The sequence below is a fragment of the Culex pipiens genome, chromosome 1, assembly GCF_016801865.2.
Source record: "Culex pipiens pallens isolate TS chromosome 1, TS_CPP_V2, whole genome shotgun sequence".
In the NCBI taxonomy this organism is placed as follows: domain Eukaryota; kingdom Metazoa; phylum Arthropoda; class Insecta; order Diptera; family Culicidae; genus Culex; species Culex pipiens.
The window spans coordinates 20,250,991-20,278,889 of record NC_068937.1 but is presented as its reverse complement, the minus strand read 5'-3'; the positions used below and the strand labels follow the sequence as shown (position 1 = coordinate 20,278,889).

The 27,899-nt window shown below is 30.6% G+C and overlaps 1 protein-coding gene across 7 annotated transcripts in view; it reads right to left on the bottom strand.

The window, feature by feature from the left end:
- The window catches only part of LOC120416915 (histone deacetylase 4), a 130,757-nt gene that overhangs the window by 66,847 nt on the left and 36,011 nt on the right, over nucleotides 1-27,899 (bottom strand). The window contains exon 1 of one of the 7 annotated variants that reach the window (XM_039578817.2): nucleotides 1,864-2,102. The exons of 5 other annotated variants lie outside the window; for them this stretch is intronic. The gene's annotated coding sequence lies outside the window, so the exon portion shown is untranslated. Of the gene's footprint in view, nucleotides 1-1,197; nucleotides 1,775-1,863; nucleotides 2,103-27,899 lie in introns of those variants that run through there. One more of the 7 variants, XM_039578816.2, reaches the window with a different exon arrangement.

Below are 27,899 nucleotides of genomic sequence, written 5' to 3'. Positions count from 1 at the left end.
TTCCCAGATGTAATATTATCATGTTTTTTTTACTGTGTATGTTCAAGGACCGTTTAGAAAATTTTGGCACAAAAAAAATGAGTTGCAGAACAAAAAAACCCTGTTGAAGGCATTTAAAATAAAGGTTAGCCAAGTATTTTCCGAGAAACTTTTATCTAAATTTTTTATTTTTTAAATTGCTTTAAGTTTTAAATACAGCGTTCAAAAAGAATTTTTTATTTAAAATTTTCTGAGAAATAATTATTGCAATACAATTTTAATTTTTTTTATTGAGTGATGATTTTTTTAACTATTGCCTTCTTTCTCTGACTTTCAAATTCTCCACTCTTTTTTCGTAAAATTCGCAAATTCTCTGCATCGGTAATCTTTTATGCCAACTGTCGTAACGTTTGCTAAGGGCGTATCCAAGACTTCTTTCCTTCCAAAAAACCGTAAAACTCAAAGCTAAGCATACTTGAGGATACTGAGGAGAATTTAGTTGAATCAGCCTCTTTTCTATCGAACCAACTAACATTTTTTGCAATGTTAAAAAATTATCCATCAATTATTGGATTTTAATATTCTCAAATTGCTTCGGATTTCCAAGCAAAACGTTAATTCAATTTCAAGCCGAGGTCTTAGTCGCTACGACTGAACTGCTTTGACTTCTTAAAGACTTTTTAGTGATTTAAACTAAATCGAATTCAGTCTATTGCCTAATTTGCTAAACACTATTTTAACCAATAAACAATAAATTTGACAGTAGTTTTCTGCGCTAAATTCCACCACACTAATTAATTCACAAATTAGAGCCACTCCAGAGCACTGTTTTGATTATCAACCAAACAAACTGGTTCCAGCGTTTCTGTCTGGTGTCTGATCCAAGTTCCACATTCAAAGCGAAATTCCATCTCTCTTCTCTTCGACTTCTCTCTTCTTGTTTTCCTTCTTCAAAAACTGACGCACTCACACACACACACACACTCCCCCCAGAGCGCACAACTGTTTTTACAACTTGTTGGTCTCTCTTAGCTTGCTTTGCGAGATGTTTATCTTTTCACAATTCGCGAAACATGCCAAAATCCGGTTTGCTTTGATCACTTCTCGGTTTTTTTTTAATTCCTCTTTTTAATTTGCTTTCCGTGTCTGGTCTTCATAAGACGAGCATTGCTGGCCCGATTTTTGCTTTGTTTTATTTATTTTGGTTGATTATTTCACCTCTTCCTTTTATCGCGCTCGCGCAGGTTGAGAAATTTGGACAATTTATTTCCTGGGGCGAGCACAAAACAAAAATCACACATTTAAGCACCGTGATTCACACCTTGGCAGGAAAATGGCATAAAAACAACGCTGAGCAATTAACACAAATGCCGTAATTTTGCTTTTATTATTTTTTTGCGTGTAATCAGTAAGCTTCTTTTTTCCTTTGCTTCGCAAAACCACTCGCAATTGAGATCTCCTCCACACTTCCGGTTTCTTATCACGAGCGAAAATTTCACTCTCGAAAAATTTCACTCGCGAAAATCGCACTCATCCAATCTGTCAAAGTAGTGTGCGGCACTGCACGCGCTGCGCAACACTTTACTCTTCACTCTCTTTCTTCCGTTAAATTGCCTCAAAGTCGCAGAAAGTTGCGTGTGACACGCTCACCTAATCAGCAAGCGAACAACTCTCCCGCTCTCTCTCTCCTTATGCTTCGCCCTCGACCCCCAAAACGCTACGCTCTCATCACCGCCTTCTACGATGATTTTTCTTCACCCTCTCTCCTCTTTCTCCACGCGTTCGCTTTTGTTTTTTGTTGTGTTTTTCTTGTCGCGCGAATCGCGACGCAAAAACAATCCAAATTTTTTATAAAAACCAATAAAAAGAAAATATCGCACTCACAAGCCTGATAGGTCCGTTTACTCTTTCGCTCTTCTTTTTCCTCTTCCCAAACCAAAAAAAAACAACAAAGTATTCACTTTTTTATTATTCTGTAATTAACAGCAGACGAACCCCCGCGGGTGGTTGCGGTGGGGAAGAGTCTAGGCTGGGAGTGGCCAGCCAAAGAAGCAACACAACACACACGTTTTCAACGGCCAGCGCGCAACAAACACGTCTGCTCTGGACGAACGAACTCTCGAGACTGGCACGACGACGAAGCAGGCGAGCCGAAAACCGCGCACGAACGGTGCTTTTGTGTGTGAGTGTGAGTGTGAGTGGGGTGTTGGGGAAAAACCCGAAGACGATGGGGTGGGTCAATACATGGGTAAATCGGTTGTGGTTGTGTTAGTGTGTGTTTTGGGGATGAGTGGGAGCGTGAGAGGGTGAAAATGAGAAGGAAAAGCGGCGGGCATAGAATGTAATGTACGAACATTAGTAACTTCACAGGCTAAATTTGTTTGGATTTGCCTTGATGAAGCAGGAGAACATGAAGATCTCGTTGATTGATCTCAAGTATTTCGCAATTTTCAATATTGTTGCATTTAAAAGAAACTTTGTCCGTGCATTTCTGATATCAAAGGAAGCTCTGGGGCCATCCATAGACTACGTGAATAAAGGATCGTGCGTAAATTACGTGGCTTTCTTATTATAAATTTTAACCCTTTTTCTCCATACAAAATTTAAACTTTTTGTATGATACGTGGTTTTCGCCAGACCCCACCCCCTCACCCCATTAAAGCCCACGTGGTTTAATGATGTGCCCTAACCAGGGTGGCCATACAAATCCCGCATGTTAGAATTTCCTACCCTTTCCCGGATATTTCAGAACCTCAACTATTAGACATTTTTATCCGAGGTTTAAAAACTTGCAAAATTGTGTTTTAAAGTCATAATTCAACACCCAAACGAAAAATATATCTCAAAATCTGCAACGGTGAATTTGCTGCAGAAAATGTTATATTTTATTACATTTTTTGCAGCAAGCCCATAGATCATTTTTGCCCGCGTGTAAACACGTCAGCGATCTGCAGTTCTCACCAACACATAGAATGCTGGCGCGTCCCCGAGCAACAATCTAGAGAGAACATTATGTTCGCGCTCTGTCCCTCACCACTCATCAAGCGTCCATGGCGCGGTGGTAGCGTGTCGGATCAGCAACCCAGAAGTTGATGGTTCAATCCTCGTTCTGTTAAGGTTTTTTTTCTGCAATACAATCAATCTGCCGTCGGTAATGTCGATAATTGTCGGTAACGGGCAAAAATGTCATACCCCTATATCGCAAAAAATGCATGAGGACAGTTTTCATGCAGATTTTGATATACTTTCATGCTGCCATGCATCAAAATCATGCGACCGCCGGTTGGGTGAAAAAATATGCTTAGTAAATTTAGGCCAAATTTAAAATTTTTACACATTTTTTATGTAATATAACTCAACAAAGAGGTTATATTCAACATACCAAATTTTCGACCTTACAAAATTCCACTTTTTTTTCTTTGTGCACAAAAAAAAAGTGAATTTTGGAAGGATGAAAATTTGGTTGGTTGAATATTACTGAGCAATTTTCTCAGGTTTCGGTAATGCGATTTTTTGTATTTTTAATCCGGCTGAAATTTTGTTGGTACCTTTGGTATGCCCAAAGAAGCCATTTTCCATCATTAGTTTGTCCATATAATTTTCCATACAAATTCAAAATTCTGTATCTTTTGAAGGATTTTTTAATCGATTTGGTGTCTTCGACAAAGTTGTAGGTATGGATAAGGACTACACTGAAAAAATGATAAACGGTAAAAAAATTGTGATTTTAAATTTCACTTTTTGTCACTGAAACTTGATTTGCAAAAAAAAACCCTTTTTTAATTTTTGCCAACTTTTCCGAAATTTCCAGAACAGGCAAAACATCTTTGACCGAGTTATGATTTTTTGAATCAATACTGATTTTTTTCCAAAATTCGAATTATCGGTCGCTAAAATTGATTTTGCAATCAACAAGTACTTTAGTAAAATTTTAATAAAGTGCACGTTTTCAAGTAATAGCAATTTTCAGGAAACTTTTTTTTAAATAGCCGCAGTTATTATTATTTTTTAAATTAGCCCATATTTGTCCACCTTAGAAAAAAAAATATTCCGATCATTCCGAAAACAAATGTTTCAATTTTTTCAATTCAAGACTTACATTTCAAAAGCACCAAACATTCAGTATTACGCCCTTTTGAAATGTTAGTCTTTATTTAAAAAAATAAAACATTATTTTCAAAAAGATCGCAAAATTTCACGAATGTTTCATATTTTAACTTTAAAAAAAGGACCATTAGTTGCTGAGATATCGACATTAGAAAATTGTGGGTTGTTTGGGTGCGACTCAGCAAAAATAATTTTCCTCTTTTCAAACCTTGGCATGGCAATATCGCGACAACTAAGGGTCGAAAATTTTCTCAGCTTTTCAAAAATATTTTTTTCAAAAGTGGACAAACATGTGTAATAATTTTAAAAAATGAATAACTGCGACTATTTTCAAAAAAGTTACCCAAAAAATGGTTGTGACTTGAAAACGGTACACTTTATCAAAATTTCACTTAAGTACATTTTGATTGCAAATTCGATTTTACATCGGAAAATTAGGTTTAAAAATTTTCGCGACCAATATTTTATTATTTTTTTAAATCAGTATTGATTAAAAAATTATAATTCGGTCAAAGATTTTTGGCTCGTTCAGGAAATTTCTGAAAAGTTGGCATTTTATGTCCTCTAGAACATACCAGAAAATAGAAAAGTAGTGTTTTTTGCAAATCAAGTTTTTGTGATAAAAAGTAAAATGAAAAATCACCATAAAAATTTTACCGTGTATAATTTTTTCCAGTGTAGTCCTTATCCATTCCTACAACTTTGCCGAAGCCACCGAATCGGTCAAAAAATACCTTCAAAAGATACAGAATTTTGAATTTGTATGGAAAATGCCAAATTGCCAAATTTGTATGGAAAATTATATGGACAAACTAATGATGGAAAATGGCTTCTTTGGGCATACCGAAAGCACCAAAAATGTTTCAGCCGGAATAAAAAATACAAAAATTACAATTAAAAATAAAAGACCGATTTCGTAGAGAACTGCTCTACTTCTGTTTTTAGAGTAATTTTACCTGAAAAAATATAAAAATGTGAACCTGATGAAAATTACCTTAAAACTGATGAAAATTCTGAGTGTCTGGTCTTATATCATACATTTTATTAACATATAATCTGCCACCATTCCCTGATGAATATTACCATAATTTTTTTCTGTGTACAGTCATTCCACATATTCGGAACACCCACAAATTCGGAACACTTTTATGATAATTTGTCAGTAACATGCCAAAAGTAGCTTTTCTGTCAACCTTACTATTTTTAGAACCTTCATTTGGACATTATCTTGCTATTTCACTAGTAAAAGTAGTACTTTTTGAACAAAAAACTTCATTCCAAGACTATTTTGTGCAGAGCAGCAAAACACTGCCTCCAAATGGCCTGTTTCATAATTGTGGGATGTTATTGTGCCTCCCACAATTGTGGAACACCTGAATTTAACTGATATTTTCACAAAAAAAGTTATCAAACCATGTATAAAACATCACTAAGCTTGAGTTTTATTGGTTTCAGTGTGTGAAGTCATTATTTGGTAATAAATATGTACTCCTGGAGAGATCCAAAGTTTGTTTACATTCGTAAGAAAAAAGTGTTCCGAATTTGTGGAATTCAAGGGTCAAAGTAATTCTTCAAAAACTTCATACAAAAGTTAAAATTTTCAGATGTTAGATACAGCATTCGAAAGATCGCAAGAAAAGCTTTCAAATGAAGGTAAAAGCGAATCATTAAGTTCAATTATCGATATGCTATGATTTTTTGAACATTGGCCGATCTGGAAACCGTTCCGAATATGTGGGATGAGTGTACTCACAAAGCAAATACAAATTGTTAAAAAAATTCTGATACCTGAGAAAAAAAAACAAATATTTAAAAAAAGGTTAGCAAAAGCAGTCATCAAAATTTCGATAAAAATAAAAATTGAGTTACTGAAATAAAGAAAAATAAGACAAAACTTAAACCATACACAGAAAAAATGATAGTAGTTGATTTTGAGTAAAAAAAAGGGTAATATTACATGAGGGTACTGGTAAATTTTCATCAGTTTCATATTTTTACACATTTTTTAGGTAAAATTGCTCAAAAAGAAGTAATTTTCAGCTAGCCAAATTTTAAACCTGCCAAAATTCATTTTTTTTTTTACTGTGTTCTTAAACCTTAAAAATAATTAAGGCACGATTATAACCAAGGTGTTCCAGCATCAATGATAACTGAAAAAAATAATATATTTTTATGTAACGTGGAAATGATTCCATTATTTTGTATTAAAATTCAATATTTTATTTTTTATTTTAGATATAACAATAATTTATTTTGTTCCACATTTTGATTATTTTATTCTGCAAGTAATAAGCAGGATTATTGCAAACAAGTCAAGGATTATACAAAATATAATCTAAGACACAAAATATTCACTACAAAAAATGCTATGCATATTAAATGAGATTTTATGAAATTTCATGAAATAGAGTAAACAGATTATCAGTAAAATGGTATTCAGCAAAAAGAAAATTTTAGTATTCAAAAACAAGTTAAGGTAATAATCATTTATCATTTGTTATTGATAGTCCCAGGATATTATATATCAGTGCAAAATGCTTGGCAAATTTTCTCAATATTATTCAAAAAGGAATGAAAAAACTTCATTTACATCTAAAATATTTTTTTTATATTTTGCTTGCGTTTATGCAGTTTGCTCACCGTTGTTGTAATGAATTTAACAAAGATTTAGAAATAAAAAGGCTTAAACTAATTTGCGTTTTGAGCAATTTACTGAGACTTCGGTCATTCGATTTTTTTTTTTGTATTTTTTAATCCGGCTGAAACTTTTTTGGTGCCATCGGTATGCCCAAAGAAGCCATTTTGCATCATTAGTTCGTTCATGTAATTTTCCATACAAATTTGACAGCTGTCCATACAAAAATGATATGTAAAAATTCGAAAATCTGTATCTTTTTAAGAAATTTTTTGATCAATTTGGTGTCTTCGGCAAAGTTGTAGGTATGGATAAGGACTACACTGAAATGATACACGGTAAAAAAAAATTGGTGATTTTTAATTTAACTTTTTGTCACTAAAACTTAATTAGCAAAAAAACACTTTTTAATTTTTTTTTATTTTTTGATATGTTTTAGAAGACATCAAATACCAACTTTTCAGAAATTTCCAGAATGGGCAAAAAATCTTTGACCGAGTTATGATTTTTTGACTCAATACAGATTTTAAAAAAAATCGAAATATTGGTCGCAATTTTTTTTCAATTTTTTCGATGTTAAATCAAATTTTCAATCAAAAAGTATTTTGGTGATTTTTTGATAAAGTGCACCGTTTTCAAGTTAAATCCATTTTAGGTGACTTTTTTAAAATAGTCGCAGTTTTCATTTCATTTTTTAAAATTAGTGCACATATTCGCCCATCTTTAACAAAAATTTTTTTTTTTTAAAGCTGAGAAAATTCTCTTTATTTTGCATTTTTGAACTTTGTTGATACGACCCTTAGTTGCTGAGATATTGCCATGCAAAGGTTTAAAAACAAGAAAATTGAAAACAAAACAGCACACCATTTTCTAATGTCGATATCTCAGCAACTAATGGTCCGATTTTCAATGTTAAAAGATGAAACATTCGTGAAATTTTCCGATCATTTCGAAAAAAATATTTTCAAAAATTTTAAATCAAGACTAACATTTCAAACGGGCCAAACATTCAATATTACGTTTTTGTGTTTTTGATTGTTTGAAGACAAAATTTTGCAAAATCATAGAACAAAAACAAAAAGAATTTCCGTTAAAAGATCGAATAAAATTTCGGAATAGAATGTGCAATAATGTTCTCTTCCAGTTAATACATTTTGAGATTTTCGGGAGCGTTCTTGATCTCACGAATAAAAACAAACGTAGGGAATTTGTGTGTGCCGCTAGTCTAAAACAAAAAAAAAGTTGTGCCAAATCTTAATTAAACTTTTTAAAAAGTAGCTTTTAAAGCAAATCCAAGCTAAAGGTATCGGAGAATAAAGCGATTCGTTTGTTTGAAAAATTACAGTTGACAGAAAGAGACAAAATCCTGAAAAGAAAAAATAGAGTCAGGTCGAACATAACGCCGCAGTCGCGACACCTACAAACTTGCCAAATTCCCTCATTATCAAGGTGTGAGAAACGCGCCATCGCGTCAACAAGATTGATGGGAGAGAGGTGGCCTAGTGTCAAATTTATTTAAGGTGAATTTTCTAAATTTCTAATTCGGAAATAATGATTAAAATTATTGTCGGCGAAATTTCGCGAAAAGAAAAGAAAAAAAAACACGCAAATCCAGCCACTACCGTTCTCCAACCAGGTGATCTGCGAGCGAGAGCGAGAGCGAGAGCGCGAGAGAGAGAGAGGGGAAGCTGTTTTCGATCATCTGTCAGTTTTCTCAACGCACGCTTATCGCGCGGATTTGCCGTGTTAGTGCTTGTGTAGAAAACAGAACTTTTTAGGATTTTTTTTTTCGCGTCATCACATCATCAAAACTGCTCTTTCTGCACGGTATTTTTCTCTCCGTGTATTGGTAAGCGAGCGCAATACACTGAGAGAAAAAACACGTGTGTGTGATTTTACCTCTTTTTCTCTCTGTTATCGATGGTTGATTTGCCGTTTTTTATTGCGTTCGTTTTAGTTTATAAATAAAAGATTGACTCTGTTTTTTTTGCGTCTGAACTTATTCTACTACATACAAAGTTAGCACCAATACTACCATTCTGACAGGCGGGATTCACCCTTGGGGTCATTGGGGATCCCTTTTTTTGCGCTGAAAGTTGGAATTTGTACCTTGATAAGATGTTCAAGAAATGAGTCTTTATAAATTAGTCTGTTTTTGCACAGAGGGATCCCACACTTGTAGATTTTGGATTTCAATGACGACTAGATGTTGATTCAGTTTGACGCGTTTCAACTTTTTAGCGGTTTGTTGCTACCCGGAATGTTTTGAGACATAAACATGATTTAGACGGCGAAAATATTTCTCTCTTTGTTTACGTTCCTTGTTGATCGATTTAAATTGTTTTGCTTGAATTTCAGTTGGGCCTAACTTTAGATGTAAAAAAACGGCTTATCATTAGAGATGTTGTTGTTTACATGCGAAGTTACGCTCTTCTGAATGTTATTATACACCCAAACGAAAAATATATCTCAAAATCTGCAACAGTGAATTTGCTGCAGAAAATGTTATATTTTATTACATTTTTTGCAGCAAGCCCATAGATCATTTTTGCCCGCGTGTAAACACGTCAGCGATCTGCAGTTCTCACCAACACATAGAATGCTGGCGCGTCCCCGAGCAACAATCTAGAGAGAACATTATGTTCGCGCTCTGTCCCTCACCATTCATCAAGCGTCCATGGCGCGGTGGTAGCGTGTCGGATCAGCAACCTAGAAGTTGATGGTTCAATCCTCATTCTGTTAAGGTTTTTTTTTCTGCAATACAATCAATCTGCCGTCGGTAATGTCGATAATTGTCGGTAACGGGCAAAAATGTCATACCCCTATATCGCAAAAAATGCATGAGGACAGTTTTCATGCAGATTCTGATATACTTTCATGCTGCCATGCATCAAAATCATGCGACCGCCGGTTGGGTGTATCAAATAATTTTATTGCCAACATAACCTTCTGTCAAAATCGTTCCGTTTTCCTCTATCAAGACGATCCGTCAAGGTGTATCGTTCCGGAACGACGCGGTGCGATGCATTATTTAACTGTTTACAAAAGTGTTTCAAGCACCTATCAGCAGCACCACCCAAATCCAGTATCTGTTGGTTCCCCGCAGAACTGCTCTAGATTACACCTGATAGCAAAAACGCCCGTACAGAAAAGAGCCATATTTCATCGCTTTTGGCACTAATAAAGTTGATTACCAGCGAGGAATAACCTCAAAAAATGATTTTATTTGTTGACACCGACTGTCCGGCCGACAGTTTTGCACATTACGCTCTACGCTAAACTGTCAAACGTTGAGCTTTTTTAGCTGGCGCACGCTGGCAAAAGTGAGCTGTCAAAACGTTACGGCAACGCACCGCCTGCTTGAAGCAGCGTGATTCACCACCGTGGTGGTGAAATTCGTGACAGATCCCAAAAGGGGTTGTCAACATTTAGCCAAATTAGCGATTAACCCCGTTGAGTTGTCCACAAACGCCAACAAAGAAACGCACAGCATTCGGTTTGTTATTGTTGTTGTTTTCGATGGTGTTCGCTTTTGTTGTTGTTGTTGTTGTTGTCATTATGTTCGATGGAGCGTTTACGACAACACTACTCGTGTGTCTGACTTGGACAACTTGGGGGGCGTTCGGAAATCACGCAAGAGGAGAAGGAGGAGGCCGCATTCTAAAAATAGCAAACTGCGCTGTGTCTGTTTGCGCACTTGTTGTCATTATTTAAATATATCGCACACACAGAAGCGGGCCCGCGTCGTCGATCCAAGTGTGCGGTGCACACATCCGCAAGAAAGAGGGGGGGTTTACTAGTGTGCGTTGCGTTTAGTAGGCTAGGGCTACCCAACCGCGCTCTTTGTTTACGTTTTCGCGGCTGGCAGTGTTGCCAGTGTTGGTAACCCTAAACCGTGCGAGCTGAACCATCTGGTTCGGCAGGACCTGCCAAGCAGGCCAGCTGGAAGGTCAGGGACGGACAAAGGGCTGGTCCTGCTGGCCGAGAGAGAGAGAGAGAGCAGGAGTAGGTGAAACAGTTATTCGCCACATAACCTGTTCCGATTGCCAGCCAGAGGTATTGGTGGTAGTGGTAGCAATGTCGTGTCAAGAACCCGAAGTGAACGACGACGAACAAAAAGCAAGCGAAAATTGGCATTCGCGACGACGAAGACGACAACATCGGAAACTATTTTTATTTGTTGACGTTACCGCACCGCGCGCGTTCGTGCGGTTGACATTAGCCAGGCCAAATTCAAGTTCAAACCCGAACTTCTCCAGCAACTGGAGCGATCAAAGTAGACGACGACTGCAAACGAAGCGGAACCTGACCCGTCGTCGTAGCAGGCCGTGATTCTGTTCTAAAATTAGAACGGCACAACTACAGCAGCGAAGTCTCGGTTCTTGTCAAGAATCCCCGCTGAGCTGTCACGTTGCACCGCGAATCCCAACTACGAAGCTCTGCAAACTGTCAAAACGAGGTTAGGATTCCAAGTGCAGCGGCCAACTTGGACGCTCGAATCCCGAAACCAAAAATAAACCCCGCACCCTTCGCAAGCAGGTCGGGAAGATCCGCCGTAATGTTTTGGGGCGTTGTTCTATTTCGGGCGCCGCGCGCCGTTTTCTGTGCTAAATTTAGAATCGGGCCGAAACCTCAAAATTTTCACTCTCCGCTCCCGCTCCCCGCTCGTGGTTTTCCCGTGCGCTCGAACGAAGCTTTTCCTTATTTACTGACAGCGCTTTCATTGTGTGCGTCGTTGTTATGTGTCAATCGGGGAGATGCATTTCGGTGTGCGGCGAGCGGCGACGGAAGATGCACTTGTAAAAGGTTTTAACGAAACGCGCAATATAGCTACGTAATTAAAGAAATCTGATAATAAAAATGTAAATTAAAAATAATGAATTCCTAATTCTCAAAATTGAAACACAAATAATTGAAAATTTAATAATTTGAAAATCATCAAACAAATACTTCAAAAACAACTTAAAAAATCCTAAACGTTCATCCATATCTTTTAATAATTTAATAATTTAATATTTTAATAATTTAATAATTTATTAATTTAATGATTTAATAATTCAATAGTTTATTAATTTAATAATTTAATAATTTAATAATTTTATAATTTAATAATTTAATAATTTAATAATTTAATAATTTAAAAATTTAATAATTTATTAATTTAATAGTTTATTAATTTAATAATTTAATAATTTAATAATTTAATAATTTAATAATTTAATAATTTAATAATTTAATAATTTAATAATTTAATAATTTAATAATTTAATAATTTAATAATTTAATAATTTAATAATTTAATAATTTAATAATTTAATAATTTAATAATTTAATAATTTCATAATTTCATAATTTCATAATTTCATAATTTAATAATTTAATAATTTAATAATTTAATAATTTAATAATTTAATAATTTAATAATTTAATAATTTAATAATTTAATAATTTAATAATTAAATAATTTAATAATTTAATAATTTAATAATTTAATAATTTAATAATTTAATAATTTAATAATTTAATAATTTAATAATTTAATAATTCAATAATTTAATAATTTAATAATTTAATAATTTAATAATTTAATAATTTAATAATTTAATAATTTAATAATTTAATAATTTAATAATTCAATAATTTAATAATTTAATAATTTAATAATTTAATAATTTAATAATTTAATAATTTAATAATTTAATAATTTAATAATTTCATAATTTAATAGTTTATTCATTTAATAATTTAATAATTTAATAATTTAATAATTTAATAATTTAATAATTTAATAATTTAATAATTTAATAATTTAATAATTTAATAATTTAATAATTTAATAATTTAATAATTTAATAATTTAATAATTTAATAGTTTATTAATTTAATAATTTAATAATTTAATAATTTAATAATTTAATAATTTAATAATTTAATAATTTAATAATTTAATAATTTAATAATTTAATAATTTAATAATTCAATAATTTAATAATTTAATAATTTAATAATTTTATAATTTTATAATTTTATAATTTAATAATTTAATAATTTAATAATTTAATAATTTAATAATTTAATAATTTAATAATTTAATAATTTAATAATTTAATAATTTAATAATTTAATAATTTAATAATTTAATAATTTAATAATTTAATAATTTAATAATTTAATAATTTAATAATTTAAAAATTTAATAATTTAATAATTTAATAATTAAATAATTTAATAATTTAATAATTTAATAATTTAATAATTTAATAATTTAATAATTTAATAATTTAATAATTTCATAATTTCATAATTTCATAATTTAATAATTTAATAATTTAATAATTTAATAATTTAATAATTTAATAATTTAATAATTTAATAATTTAATAATTTAATAATTTAATAATTTAATATTTTAATAATTTAATAATTTAATAATTTAATAATTTAATAATTTAATAATTTAATAATTTAATAATTTAATAATTTAATAATTTAATAATTTAATAATTTAATAATTTAATAATTTAATAATTTAATAATTTAATAATTTAATAATTTAATAATTTAATAATTTAATAATTTAATAATTTAATAATTTAATAATTTAATAATTTAATAATTTAATAATTTAATAATTTAATAATTTAATAATTTAATAATTTAATAATTTAATAATTTAATAATTTAATAATTTAATAATTTAATAATTTAATAATTTAATAATTTAATAATTTAATAATTTAATAATTTAATAATTTAATAATTTAATAATTTAATAATTTAATAATTTAATAATTTAATAATTTAATAATTTAATAATTTAATAATTTAATAATTTAATAATTTAATAATTTAATAATTTAATAATTTAATAATTTAATAATTTAATAATTTAATAATTTAATAATTTAATAATTTAATAATTTAATAATTTAATAATTTAATAATTTAATAATTTAATAATTTAATAATTTAATAATTTAATAATTTAATAATTTAATAATTTACTAATTTAATAATTTAATAATTTAATAATTTAATAATTTAATAATTTAATAATTTAATAATTTAATAATTTAATAATTTAATGATTTAATAATTTAATAATTTATTAATTAAATAATTTATTAATTTAATAATTTAATAATTTATTAATTTAATAATTTAATAATTTAATAATTTAATAATTTAATAATTTAATAATTTAATAATTTAATAATTTAATAATTTAATAATTTAATAATTTAATAATTTAATAATTTAATAATTTAATAATTTGATAATTTAATAATTTAATTAGGCTTCATCCATAAAGTACGTCACGCTAAAATCAGTCAAAATTTATCCCCCCTCCCCCCCTTTGTCACACTTTTCCTATACTTACAACACGCAATGTCACACTTGCTCAGACCCCCCCTCCCCCCTAGAGCGTGACATACTTTATGGATGACGCCTTATTTAATAATGTAATAATGTAATAATTTAATAATTTAATAATTTAATAATTTAATAATTTAATAATTTAATAATTTAATAATTTAATAATTTTATAATTTAATAATTTAATAATTTAATAATTTAATAATTTAATAATTTAATAATTTAATAATTTAATAATTTAATAATTTAATAATTTAATAATTTAATAATTTAATAATTTAATAATTTAATAATTTAATAATTTAATAATTTAATAATTTAATAATTTAATAATTTAATAATTTAATAATTTAATAATTTAATAATTTAATAATTTAATAATTTAATAATTTAATAATTTAATAATTTAATAATTTAATAATTTAATAATTTAATAATTTAATAATTTAATAATTTAATAATTTAATAATTTAATAATTTAATAATTTAATAATTGAATAATTGAATAATTGAATAATTTAATAATTTAATAATTAAATAGTTTAATAATTTAATTATTTAATAATTTAATAATTTAAAAATTTTATAATTTATGAATTTAATTATTTAATAATCTAATTATTTAATAATTTAATAATTTAATTATTTAATAATTTCATAAAATTTGGATTATATTAAACAAAAAATATTAAACGTCTTCTACTTACTCCATGTTTTTTTTAATGGTTAATAAAGATGGCTTACCTGAAAAAAAGAAAAAAAAAGTGTAAATATTTGATAAAGTTTCTTAAAAAATAATAAAATTCCGATTCATTCAAGCCAACCATCAATTAAGGTCCCACACCGTTTCTAACCGTCAAACACGTGCTAATCCAATTCACTCCTCGCGGTTGTCACGATCTCGCGCCGCAAGAAACTGTCGTCACCAATCTTAATAGATCATCAATGCGATCCCTCTCCTCACATCAACTCGGACTAATTGATCATGATCGCTGACTCTGCTGACGTCACCGTTTGGGCATCACGATTCTTCATCGGAAGGCTTGCACTCGTGAAATGTTTCAAAATGTCAAATTGAAATATATCAAAATATCAATTTTGATTCTTAACAGCTTTTTCAATCATGTTTAAAACAAATTTAAAATTGAAAAGGAGAAATTTCAACAAGTTCTTTTGAAAACAGTTAAAAATATCTCAACAACTGGATCATCACCTGAGTACCTTGAAGAGTTCGTGATCGAGTGCAATTATCGTTGACTAATGCGAACTGTTTCCCTTTCCCGTCCTTCCGACTCACTCTTTGTTTCTTGCTGGGTAACGATGTCGTAGGAGGTTTCTATTTCTGGTCCATGTGTTTGCATGCACTTGCCCCTTAACCAAGACGACAATGACGTCATTGGTAAAGGTATCGGAGTGGATTGATAAGTAGAGCATCTCAGTTAGAAGAAAAGGTTAGTTTTGGAAGGTTGACAAATTTTATGGTTCCAATGTAATTTTTCCTTTATTTATGTTGAAAATGTAAATTTACATATAAAAAGATGCAAATTTACACCTTTTTTAAGTAATATTATTTTTTTCTGACGCGTAGTCTGTAAAAGAAAAAATAGAATTCCTTCAGCAAACTTATGTCTTGGATTTTATCATGATTACATGAAATCCATTTCTAAAAATATTTCAAAAATCCTTACCAATTTGTCTAAACAAAGTGCAAAATTTCCCCCGCTCCAGCTTTCATAATCACAAACTAATTTCGCTGAAACGCAATAGCCAACATGTAATATCAATTACGAGTGGCCTCGACGGCTCCTGACTAACTGCTGCTGTCATGGTTACGGATCATTATGGACCAGCCAGGCAGCCAGCCTCCTGCAGCAGGAGAAAAAAGGACTATTTTTAGCTTTAAACCGAATTGATGTACACACACGTACAAACTCGAGGCCGGCACGAGCACTAGGGCTGATGTAATGCCACCTGATGATGATGGTGATTGGGGAAGTTTTCCGTTCGAGAAATTTGAATGGTTTGAATAATTTTAAAACCTGCAAATGGTTTCCTAAAACGAATACACCCAAACGAACATTCCATGACAAGAAATGCCGTTTTGAATTAAATTTTGATCAAAAACCTTTCTTTGTAATGCCTTATTGCATTTTACCTCACTGAATTCGACAAGACACCGTGGCACAGCAGTAAAGAGAATGCAAACCAATCCAAAGGCTTTGGTTCGATTCTCGGAAGAGGTCGAGGTTTTTTCTATTCAGGCCATATCAAGTTTTTTTTATTCCGAATTAATCTAAAACTGCTTCAATATGTTTTTTTTTTTAAATTTGGTTGGGGGTCATCCACCAATTCCGCTATCCAAAATATTTTTAAAATGCGAAAGAATTAAAATTTCTCTTAATTTTTTTTTACCAAAAACAAACAAGTAATTTATTAACTTTTTTAATTACAGATCAATGTTTTGCCTCAGAAAAAATAACTTGATGGATTCAGTCAATTCCAGTTCGTTAAAACTACGAAATATTACTTATTTAAAGCTGCTATCGATTAGATTTGCCACCTCTTCCGTTTCCCTACAGAAAAAAAGTATCAACGACACCGATAGATTCTTTACACTGAGAAAAAATGACGTAATTTTACATGCATGTAAATCTTCCATTTGTTTTCTTTGAATATAATTATGATTAATAATGTATCATTGCAAGTTGCATTTGAGCAATTCTTCATGAAATAGGTTTTTTTTTTTAATTTTGATTTTTGTATTTTTGAATTATGTTGAAACTTTTTTGGTGCCTTCGGTATGCCCAAAGAAGCCATTTTGCATCTTTATTTTCTCCATATAATTTGCCATACAAATTTGGCAGTTGTCCATACAAAAGTGATATATATGAAAATTCAAAAATCTGTATCTTTTGAAGGAATTTTTTGATCGATTTGGTGTCTTCGGCAAAGTTGTAGGTATGGATAAGGACTACACTGAAAAAAAAATGATGCACAGTAATTTTTTTTTGTGATTTTTAATTTCACTTTGTCACTAAAATTTGATTAACATTTTTTTTTTTTTCATTTTCTGATATGTTTTAGGGGATATAAATGCCAACTTTTCAGAAATTTTCAGAATGGGCAAAAATGTTTCGACCAGGAATTTTTAATCAAACTATTTTTTTCAAAAAATCGAAATACTGGCCGCAAAAAAATTTCCAATTAATTTTTCGATGTACAATTCAAGAGTATTTTTGAAAAGGTCCAATAAACCAAATTTTCTGTTTATGCTTTTTGGGTGTTGACTTAAGGCGGGTTCAAAAACACTCAAAAAGCAAAAATTTGAAATTTGGTTTATTGGACCTTTTAAAAAAAAAACTCCAGAATTGAATTTGCAATCAAAAAGTACTTAACTCAAATTTTGATAAAGTGCACCATTTTCAAGTCATAGCCATTTTTAGGTAACTTTTGGCAACATGTTTGATTTGGGCATACCAAAGGCACCAAAAAAAGTTTCAGCCGAATTAAAAAATACAAAAAGAATCGAATGACCGAAATCTAAGAGAATTGCTCAAGTATAGTGGATAAGTTCTAAATTAAATAATTCATCAGGTAATTTTGACAGCACATACCAGTTAAAATCTGTCACAGTGGTCTCAAAGTGTGTGAAAAAAAGTACAGAAAAAATATGTAATTTTGCAAGGTACAGGTCATACAATGTTATTATTAAATCTGTAATTACGCAATTGTATCACAATTTAGGCGCGAAAAGTGCATTTTTGTCACATAGTCACCATAGAATTTAAAACGGAAAAATGTCAAAGATTCAATTCTGGAAGAATAAAAAAGTGTAATCTGGAAGAATGTAATTTTACATCAATTATGTGTAAAAATTTACTAGCAAAAAATAAGTAAATTTCAACTCGCTGATTTTTTTTAAGAACGTCAAATTCTATCTCACCAAAATAACCAAATTCTATGTAATTTTACATTAAAAATGTGTAAAAAATTGAATAATAACAAAAACTATGTAAATTTAAACGGACTGATGTTTTTTTTAAATTTAGGAATAAAAAGATAAACATTTTCTGTCAACAGACAAAAGTGTAAACCTGGTAGATTGAAAATTGGAAGCTTAAAATGTATGAAACTTTACATCAATTACGTGTTAAAATGGAATAACTACAAAAAATATGTGAATTTCAACAAGACCGTTTTTTGAGATCTGGTGCAACCTTTAAAAGGGCGCATAAGCAACTTGACATCTGGAACTGTATCGCAATTTCCGAGAGAACAGGTATATATTTGCCATAACTCGCAGTGATGAAAGGTAGCTGACCAGCTATTGTGTAACACTTTGAGTTTTGTGAGAAAGTTAAAGTAAGCCTGAGAATAAGCAAAATTGTTTGAACGGTCGAAATGCTTATCACCTTTTTAGGAGTAATTAGTAATAAAAGCAAAAAACTGTGTAAATTTGAAGGTGTAAAATTGTAAAGTTTAATATTACCTCTTCTGTGATGTAATATTGCCCTAATTCAGAATGGAAAAGTGGCATTACAACGTAATAGTGGTAAAATTACAAATTTTTAGAAGTAAAATTACACATTTCTTCTTACCTGAAAGATGTACTCATTCCCAGATGTAATATTACCATGATTTTTTTACTGTGTAGTTTATGAGATAAAATATCAAATATTGTTTCTGACTCAAAATTTTCAACCAGGAAAAATCGGTAAATTTACTTCAGAAACTATGAAGAATCACAACTGAGAACACACCCATTCACACCTTTTTCATGATTACTCCAGTTTTTACACATAAATCATCACAGAATCAAAAAAAAAAATCCACAACAATAAATAGTAAACAAACTGAAATTTAGTTAATGTACAGTTGATATTAAATGCCAAATCAAAAGTAAATTTACTATTTGGGTCATTCCAAGTCAACTGGGTACACTTTTGGACTCGTCCTTCACCGATTTGGACCAAACTTGGAGAGAACGTTCATCTATCGATAGTTATCAGAAATCCCGAGTTTGGAGCTGATTGGACCATCCCTCTATTTTTGGAACCGCTCTCTTATTTGACGATTTTCTAGAAAACTTTTGTTTTCTTTTAATCATAACTTTGCAACTATTTGAGCAAACGACTTTCTACAGGTTGCATTTTATAGAAAATTGGATAAAAATAAAATTTGAACCCTTAAATGCCCCCTTATATTATATTTTAACGTTTTATGTTTAAAAAATCACTTTTTACCAATTCCTTAAAGTTTTATTTTTATTATTTTATCACCACCGTGTTCCCAAGACAATTTTACATAATAATCAATGTGAACCTCAAACTAAAATGAACTATTGGCGAGAAACAGCGATTTTACTGAAAAAAGTTTGATTTTGCGCAGCCCTATAAATTCAAACCCGAAATAAGTTTTTCACATATAAAAACCGAACTATGCGGGATTCCACCCTTTTTGTTGAAAGCCACACCATGTACTTCCGAGTGCTGCGCAAATTCAAACTTTTTTCAGTAAAATCGCTGTTTCTCGTCAATAGTTCATTTTAGTTTGAGGTTTACATTATTTTTTATGTAAAATTGTCCGGGGAACACGATGGTGATAAAAGAACAAACATAAAACTATAAGGAATTGGTAAATTGATTTTTTTAACCTAAAACGTTAAAATATAAAATAAGGGGGCATTTAAGGGTTAAAATTTTGTTGTTATAGAATTCCTTAGAGGGCGGTGTCAAAAACAGAGGGATGGTCCAATCAGCTCCAAACTTGGGATTTCTAAAAACTATCAATAGATGAACATTCTCTCCAAGTTTGGTCCAAATCGGTGAAGGTCGAGTCCCAAAGGGTACTCAGGTGACCTGGAATGACCCATTTTCCATGTCCAAATTACCATGCAACTTGCAATTAAATTTACATTCATGCCTGATTTTTTTTTCTATGTAAAAAAAATAACAAAAAATATTGAGGATTTTTACTAAAACACGTTTTTCAGTGTTTTGTAGCTCGAAACCAAAAAATGATAATAATTTGGTGTCATATAGATTTTTGAGTAAAATTGGACGTTCGATTCAATGGTAAATATTATTTTAAAATTCGTTGCAATTTCCCTGTCAAAAATCGAGGGATATAACTGTTTTATCTGAAATTTACCCAGACAGGTTTTTTTATTTAAAAAACTTATCTTCATTGTCTATAAATATAAGAAAGACAATAGTTTAAACATAGTAAAAAATTGTTTGAATTTGTAATGTGTAATTTTGGAAGGTTGAGTATTACCTCTTAAAAGATATAATTTTACCTCGATTTAGACTGAAAAAATTACATTACACCAGAAAAGTGGTAAAATTACACATTTTTAGAGGTAAAATTACACATTTTTTCTAACATAAAAGATGTACTCTTTCCAAGATGTAAAATTACCATGATTTTTTTAATGTAAACTTTAAAAAACTCTAGTTTTTTAATTTTTTTTCAACATAATTTTAAAAACATTTCAACAAATAACAATTTTACAAGCAAATTTCCCTCCGTGCCCCACCATTCCAACTAACATATCACATTACGTTTGACCTTTCCGGGAGCTAGGATCCATCACCGGGACACCTCCTGCTCACACACTGCTGCTGCTGATCCAATCGTCCTTGGCGGTGAACGAACCGAACCGAGCTCTATTTTGGGGACCAACCCCCAAAATTAAGGAGGAGTAGGGCGAGTGGGAGTTTCCCGGGGTGCGTGTTTACCGTTACTCCCCACAGTAACGGGAAATCAGCCCCCCTTGGGATCAATATATTCACAAAATGTTGACAGTGGAAATTTGGGGAAGAGAGAATTACACGCTGAAAGAAAGTTGAGCCAGTCTATTTTGCGTCAAAGTTTCCATTCATGAGTTATTATCGCGCTTCGCGCGCGCACTTGCTTCAAAAGGTTACAAACTTTCGAAAGAAGTGAAAAGTTCACCAAGAACAAGCAAGCAACAAAAATCTCAAAAGTCCAAAGTCCATGACGCACTTATTGGAAGCCTTAAGGTATCCATAAAATTAGCGCAAAAGTCAAAGTGCCTCAAAAAAGCAGCAGCAGCACCTTTTTTGCGCTGTCCAACTGTAAGGATTCACACAGCCAGCAGAGGGGACGACCAAATGTCAAATGTCCTGTGCTCCATGGTTTCCAGCAGCAGTCCGAAATAAACGTCAATAACAATAACTCCTGGTTTTCGAAACCCACGCGCGGAAAAAGTTGTACACAACAGTGTTGAGGTTAGAATAAGGAAAAAGGACATTCCACTAGGTTGGGCTAAATGTCAAAGGTGACACGTGGACACGGAACACGTGCACGGTAAAGGAAGCAGGTGGACTTGATTCCAGAACGAAATAGTAAAATTTGTAACAAATTAAATGGGATAAATTATTTTTAATTACAGAACATTTTTAGTGCAGGTGCAAAAGCTTTGACCTAGAAAATAGACAACGTTACGTAATTTTCGAATGATCTCCGTTTGTTTAGTGTAAAAATTTGAAAGAAACGAAAAATAGACAGAAGTTAAAAAAAATTAAACTGGCACCACTGCATTCACATTTATGGAAGAACTAGCAGCACTGTAAAAGTAATGTAAACACGAATTTGTTTGTAACGTGAAAAAAGGGCACCGTTCAAAAACAACGTAGCATTTTTTGGCAATTCAATACTAAAAATTTATTTGCTCTTGTATTTTTTATCCTAATGAAATTAACATTATTTTTCAAAATATCTGTTTTATTTTCAAAGATCATTGTTTAAGAAAAACTTCTAATATAGCCTAAGTTTAGATTATCCAAAGGATTATACGGAAAATTGATTAAAAAAAGAAATACAAAAAAAATACAGTTATAGATAAAAATCTGAGTGGTTGAAAATTGGATGCTAAAGTTGCCACATTTTATGTAATTTTTCATCAACTATGTGTGAAAAATTAAATAACAACAAAAATGATGTAAATTTCTAATAGCTCAGTTTTTGAGATAAAATTAAACAATGTTTCTGAGGCAAAATTTTCCAGAAAGAACAAAAAACGTAATTTTACATCGGGAACATTGTAAAATTACAACAAAAAAAAACGAGCTAAAATGTACACACTTTCAGTAGTAATTCAGTTTTTTACACATTACTTAGAAAAAATAATAATGATAAAGGCAAATTAAAATCTTCACATTCCTAACCTTCCAGATTACATCAACTATGTGTGAAACATTAAATAACAACAAAAATTATGGAAATTTCTAATAGCTCAGTTTTTGAGATACAATTACACATTATTTTTGAGGCAATTTTTTTTCAGAACGAAACACATTTCACAGAATCATCAGGGGAGGAAGGATGCGTGGACATACCGTACCAAACGCTCCGAATCAGTTGTGGTGTGGTGTGTAAGTGTAAATTTTGCAGATAATAATATTTAGTGGTGTGGGGAGGGGAGGGGGAGGAAATGAGGATAGGAGAAAGAGAAGCTGGGAAAGGGATAATATGGATATATCATTTGATCAATAGAATATAATATAAAATAAGGGAATAAAATCATATATCAAATGATGATAGATATATGTAAGGCTACCAACTGTACGGATTTTTTCCTTACCATACGGATTTTCGACCCTCTTTGCGGATTTTAAACAGGCCGGAATTTTTGTAGGGAATTTTTCGCATACTACGGATTTGTACGGAATTTTAACAACTTTTTAAACACTGGATTGCTTTTTTTTATTTGGTCAAAGCTTTTGTTAACTAGACATTTTTATTTTACTGTGAGTTTGATTTAAAAAGGGAGAGTTTTCCGGGTTTTCCTCAATTTAAACTAGATTATCAATAAGTCTAGAGTTTTTTAAAAGGTCCTATAAACTATTGTCTTTAATATGTTGATAGGACCTTTTAAAAAAATCTCGAATTGTTCTTTTAGAAATTCCTTACTAAATATATTTATCCATTAAAAGATCCTAAGGCCATCTAAAACTTGTGAAAACCTTTGAAGATTTGAATTAACAAATCTAGAGTTTTCTAAAGGTCCTATAAACTGTTGTGTTTCACATGTTATAGGACCTTTTCAATATTTTTTTTTTTGGATATGTGTTCGTAAAAACACTTAGAACGATTTTATTCGTTAAAGCAAACTTGACATTTCGTAAACTTTTAAACTTTTAAACTTTTAACAAAAAAAATAAGAACATAATGTGTTGATTCAAATCACGGTATATTGTATGAATACTTTTAAACGTGCAAGTCATAATCACTCTGATAGCATTTTGTGAAATTTGTTAGCTGTAAAAACGACACAGTTTTAAATTTTTAATTCTCAAATTTAATTTAATTTAATTTAATTTATATAAATAATTCCTTGACAGTTTTTGTTATACCATGCTACCAGCAAGAGTTGGTAGCCTTATATATGGATAGATCTCACCAAATCAAGATTTAACAGCTCCAGCAGGGTTTGAACTTATCATCAAATGCCACTTGAATTGTAATTCTTCTAAGACTTCTAGACTTGAATAGGACTACAATAAAGTAGCGGGCAGCAACAATCAAGGTTTCGGTTCTTGTAGCAGCGATCCTGGTACCGCTCGACCGGAAGCAAAGGCATAAAATTGTACAGGAACTCCGGTGTAAACAATTAAATCGAACGTTTTTAAAAATTCAAATTCCAAAAATACGATAGCAGAAAAAAATACGTCCGTTCACGCTCCCAGATTACTTCGATCGAAGTACTAAAATTTTCAATATGGGTATAAACTAAGCGAAAATTAATATGTTTTTTCTATATTAAAATATTTTTAAAAATACTAAAAGTTTCAAAAATCACCATATTTTTTGAAAATACTCAAATTTTCAAAATAAGCAATATGGGTATCAAACGAAGCGAAATTCTGTATGCTTTATTCACTTTATCAAAGTTGTTTTTTGGAAAATTTTCACAAAATACCGTATTTTTTTCGAAAATATTCAAATTTTGCATTATGAATATCAAATGAAGTAAAATTTCGTATGCTTTTTCAATTTATTTGAGTGGTAGTCATGGAGAATAATAAATTTTTCACAAATTACCGTATTTTTTCAAAAATACTAAAAATTTCAAAATGTGCAATATGGAAATCAAACGAAGCGAGATTTTGTTAGCTTTTGTACATTATTAGAGTTATTTTTGAAAATACTGAAATTTTTAGAAATACTGTATTTTTTCAAAAGTATTCAAATTTTCATAATTTGCTATTTGGGTTTTAAATGGAGCGAAATTTTGCATGTTTCATACATACATTCAAACTGTGTTTGCTCAATATCAAATTTTTCGTCCATCTTTTGATACCCATATTGCATATTTTGAAAATTTGAGTATTTTCGAAAAAATACGGTATTATGTGAAAATCCTATTATTTTCCAAAAAAACAACTATAATAAATTGAGCAGCAAGCATACGAAATGTCACTTCGTTCGATACCCATATTGCAAATGTTAAAAATTTGAGAAGTTTCGAAAAATACGATAATTTTGTGTTTTTTTTAATTCGCAAAACAGTTAAAAACAACTAAAAATACAAAATTTCGCTCCGTTTGAAACCAATAACAAATTATGACTATTTGAATGCTTTCGAAAAAATACTGAATTTTGTGAAAATTTCAGTATTTTCAACAAAAAAAACTGTGTGAAAAAGTAAACAAAATTTCGCTTCTTTTGTATTCCATATCGCACATTTTGATTTTTTTCTTATTTTTGAAAAAAATACGGTAAATTGTGAAAATTTTAGTATTTTCCATAACAACAACTCTAATAAATTGAAAAAGCATGCGAAATTTCGCTTCATTTGATACCCATATTGCAAATTTGAGTATTTTCGAAAAAATACGGTATTTTGTGAAAATTCTAGTATTTTCCAAAACAACAACTGTAATAAAGTGAAAAAGCATACAAAATTACGCATCGTTTAATACCCATATTGCATATTTTGAAAATTTGAGTATTTTTGAAAAAAGATTATCGCCGATAGGATGATCGAAATAACGAAAACGATAGATTATCGTTATCGTTCCAACGACAGATTATCGTTATCGTTCCGACGATAACGATAAAACTATCGAGCCTTGATAATTTTATCGTTAACAACCTTGTAGAAAACATTATAATTTTGCAGACAGAAACAACGTTAATTTTACCTCACATGCTGTGTAAAATTACATCATTTACAATTGTACACATTATTAAGTCGTATTTCCAGTTTTAATAGTACTTCTCTAATATTTTTTTCAAAAGCTGAACAAATTCTCTTTCAATCTTTCAGTCTTTTAAATAAAAATATGTTCAAAATTTCAGAATAAAGCATTTTTCTACAAAAAATTAAAAATACTTTTCGAGTGTAAGTTTTTTTTAAAGTTCAATTTAAATATACCTGACATATTTTTAGAGTCTACACGATGAAAAAAAATAACTTTCCTATGGCTCAAAAATTTCCTATTTTATTTATTTGAAATTGAAAATAAATAAATAAACACGTTTTCCGGGAACAACCTTTTTTTGTAGAAAAATAGTGTTTTTAATATTTAACCATCTTTTTGTATGGATACTGGACAGTTGCCAAATTGTATAAAGAATTGCATGGACGAACGAATGATGCAAAACACCTTTTTGGTAAAAAAGTTTGAGAAATGGAAAATTAAAAAAAACAAAATGAGCAAAAATCGTTAAAATACATTACAATTTTTCAATTCTATCGAGGCATTTCAGTCTTTTTTATGTATTTTTTTTAATAAACTGAAAATACAAAACGAAAGAAAATACTAAAAATTTAGTAACAGTATCACCATTCCGATAGCAAAAACGTTATCGACACTGCTCGTCCAGAAATAGAAGCTTCGTTTGCTTTCCTCGAACACGTCAAAAGCTTCACGTAATACCGGTAACAAATCTTCCCTCATTTCTTCTCATTCCGGACCGTCAATTATGGGGAACGCTATGCCTTCGTTACGACCTGCTGCTCTTCCTTCCCGTTTCTAGTGTTACTTTTCCTGCCGTCCCGAGCAAAGTTCGAGGACGAATTTACTGTACAAATACCATTTAATTGCATTTAATATAATTTTTATGGTGTTTTTTTTTGCCAAACTTACAACAAAAACGTCATTACAATGTCACAAAAACAGTAAATTTTACTGTTTGTGTAAGGTTAACCATAAACATTACCGTAAAAGCTAAATAAACATTAAATCAACAGTTTTTGATCAATTCCTACGAGAAATATAGCCAAAACGAAATATTTTACCTCGAAAACGATATAGTTTATCTTGAACCATACAGTTTAATGTTTTTTTTTCCATTGAGGATATTTCTTATCGGCATCGTTCCGTTGGCAGGCAAAAATAACGAACCATTATCTCGTCGTAATGATGAATATTTCCATCAGCATTTTTCCTTCCCAAGAAAAACGAAAAACGCGTATTGGAGGCAAACACCGCAGCTTAATATCAATTACAGATAGTTGCAATCCTGGGGCTGGTCCGAGCTCTATTTTTAGCACCCTTATAATCATTTGTTTTCCTTTCATTACCGTCAGCTGTAATTGAGTAATCTGTGTGTTGCTAATGTGCCGACACGTGACGACGGCGATCGAGATCGATTCCTGGAAACGGACTCTGTCCGAATTGGTGATCTGTCGACAACCGATTACCCCGTTTGACGTCACAACCGATCCGTCATTGATTATCTCAAAACAACGACAACAAACCGCGCCACTCTTGTTCAAGTCACGATCAGCTGTCAATCTATGCGGGGACATTCGGAAATCACGTAACACATTAAAATTTTCAATTTAAAACATTTAAAAAAAGTCACGAACAATATTTTTGTCAAAGTCTGCACGCGTTACGTAATCTACGAATGCTCCCCGTCAAACTTCACAACAAAAACAGTTTTCAAGCTGTGGGTTAATGGCACCGTTACGGAGGAGGAGAGTAGTTTCAAGGACATGGTCGGGGGTTGATGACGATCGATCGTCACCGTTTTGACGGTCACGGTGACAATCACAACACGAACCAGTATGTTTCGTTGTGATTTGTTGTTGAATGTGTTTGTGTTTTGTTTGCCGAGATTTCCGTCGGAATAATGAAGTCGAATTAAACGACCCTACTAATTGTCCACGTCGTGTGGACAAATTTTAGGTAATTTTTTTTTTTAATTTTCCATATGTCCTGTGTATATTCACTTGTTCCACATAAATTTATGTAATATTGCATCGAAAAAGAGGTAATATTAAACCAGTCAAATGAATCAACCTTACAACAAGCAATGGTTTATGGATGAATATTACATATTTTCGATTTAAATTTACTTCAATATGTGAGGAAAAAATTACAATAAAAAATTAAATAAAAGTTGTTTATTTGGAAAAAAAAAACATGAAAATTTACAAAAATAATATGAATTTATGTTAACTTTAAATCTGTTCACATTCTCAGATGTAATTTCAATATATATATATAAAAAGCAATGTCATGTAAATAAAATCAAGGCAATAGTACATCTGGAAACACCGTGTGTAATTTTACCTCGAAAAACGTGTAAATTTACATTCTTTTGTGTGTAATCAAAAAAAGGTAAATACAAACTGAAAAATGTGTAATTTTACACAATTTGAAGATAAAATCTTTTCTGGCACAAAATTTAAGGAAAGATGTGTTCATTCCCAGGTGTAATTTCACCAAAGAAAATGTGTTAAATGATAAAAATGTTGTGTATTTTTACCATTTTTCAAGAATTATTTTAACTTTTTAGCATTAATTAAGGTACATTTGAA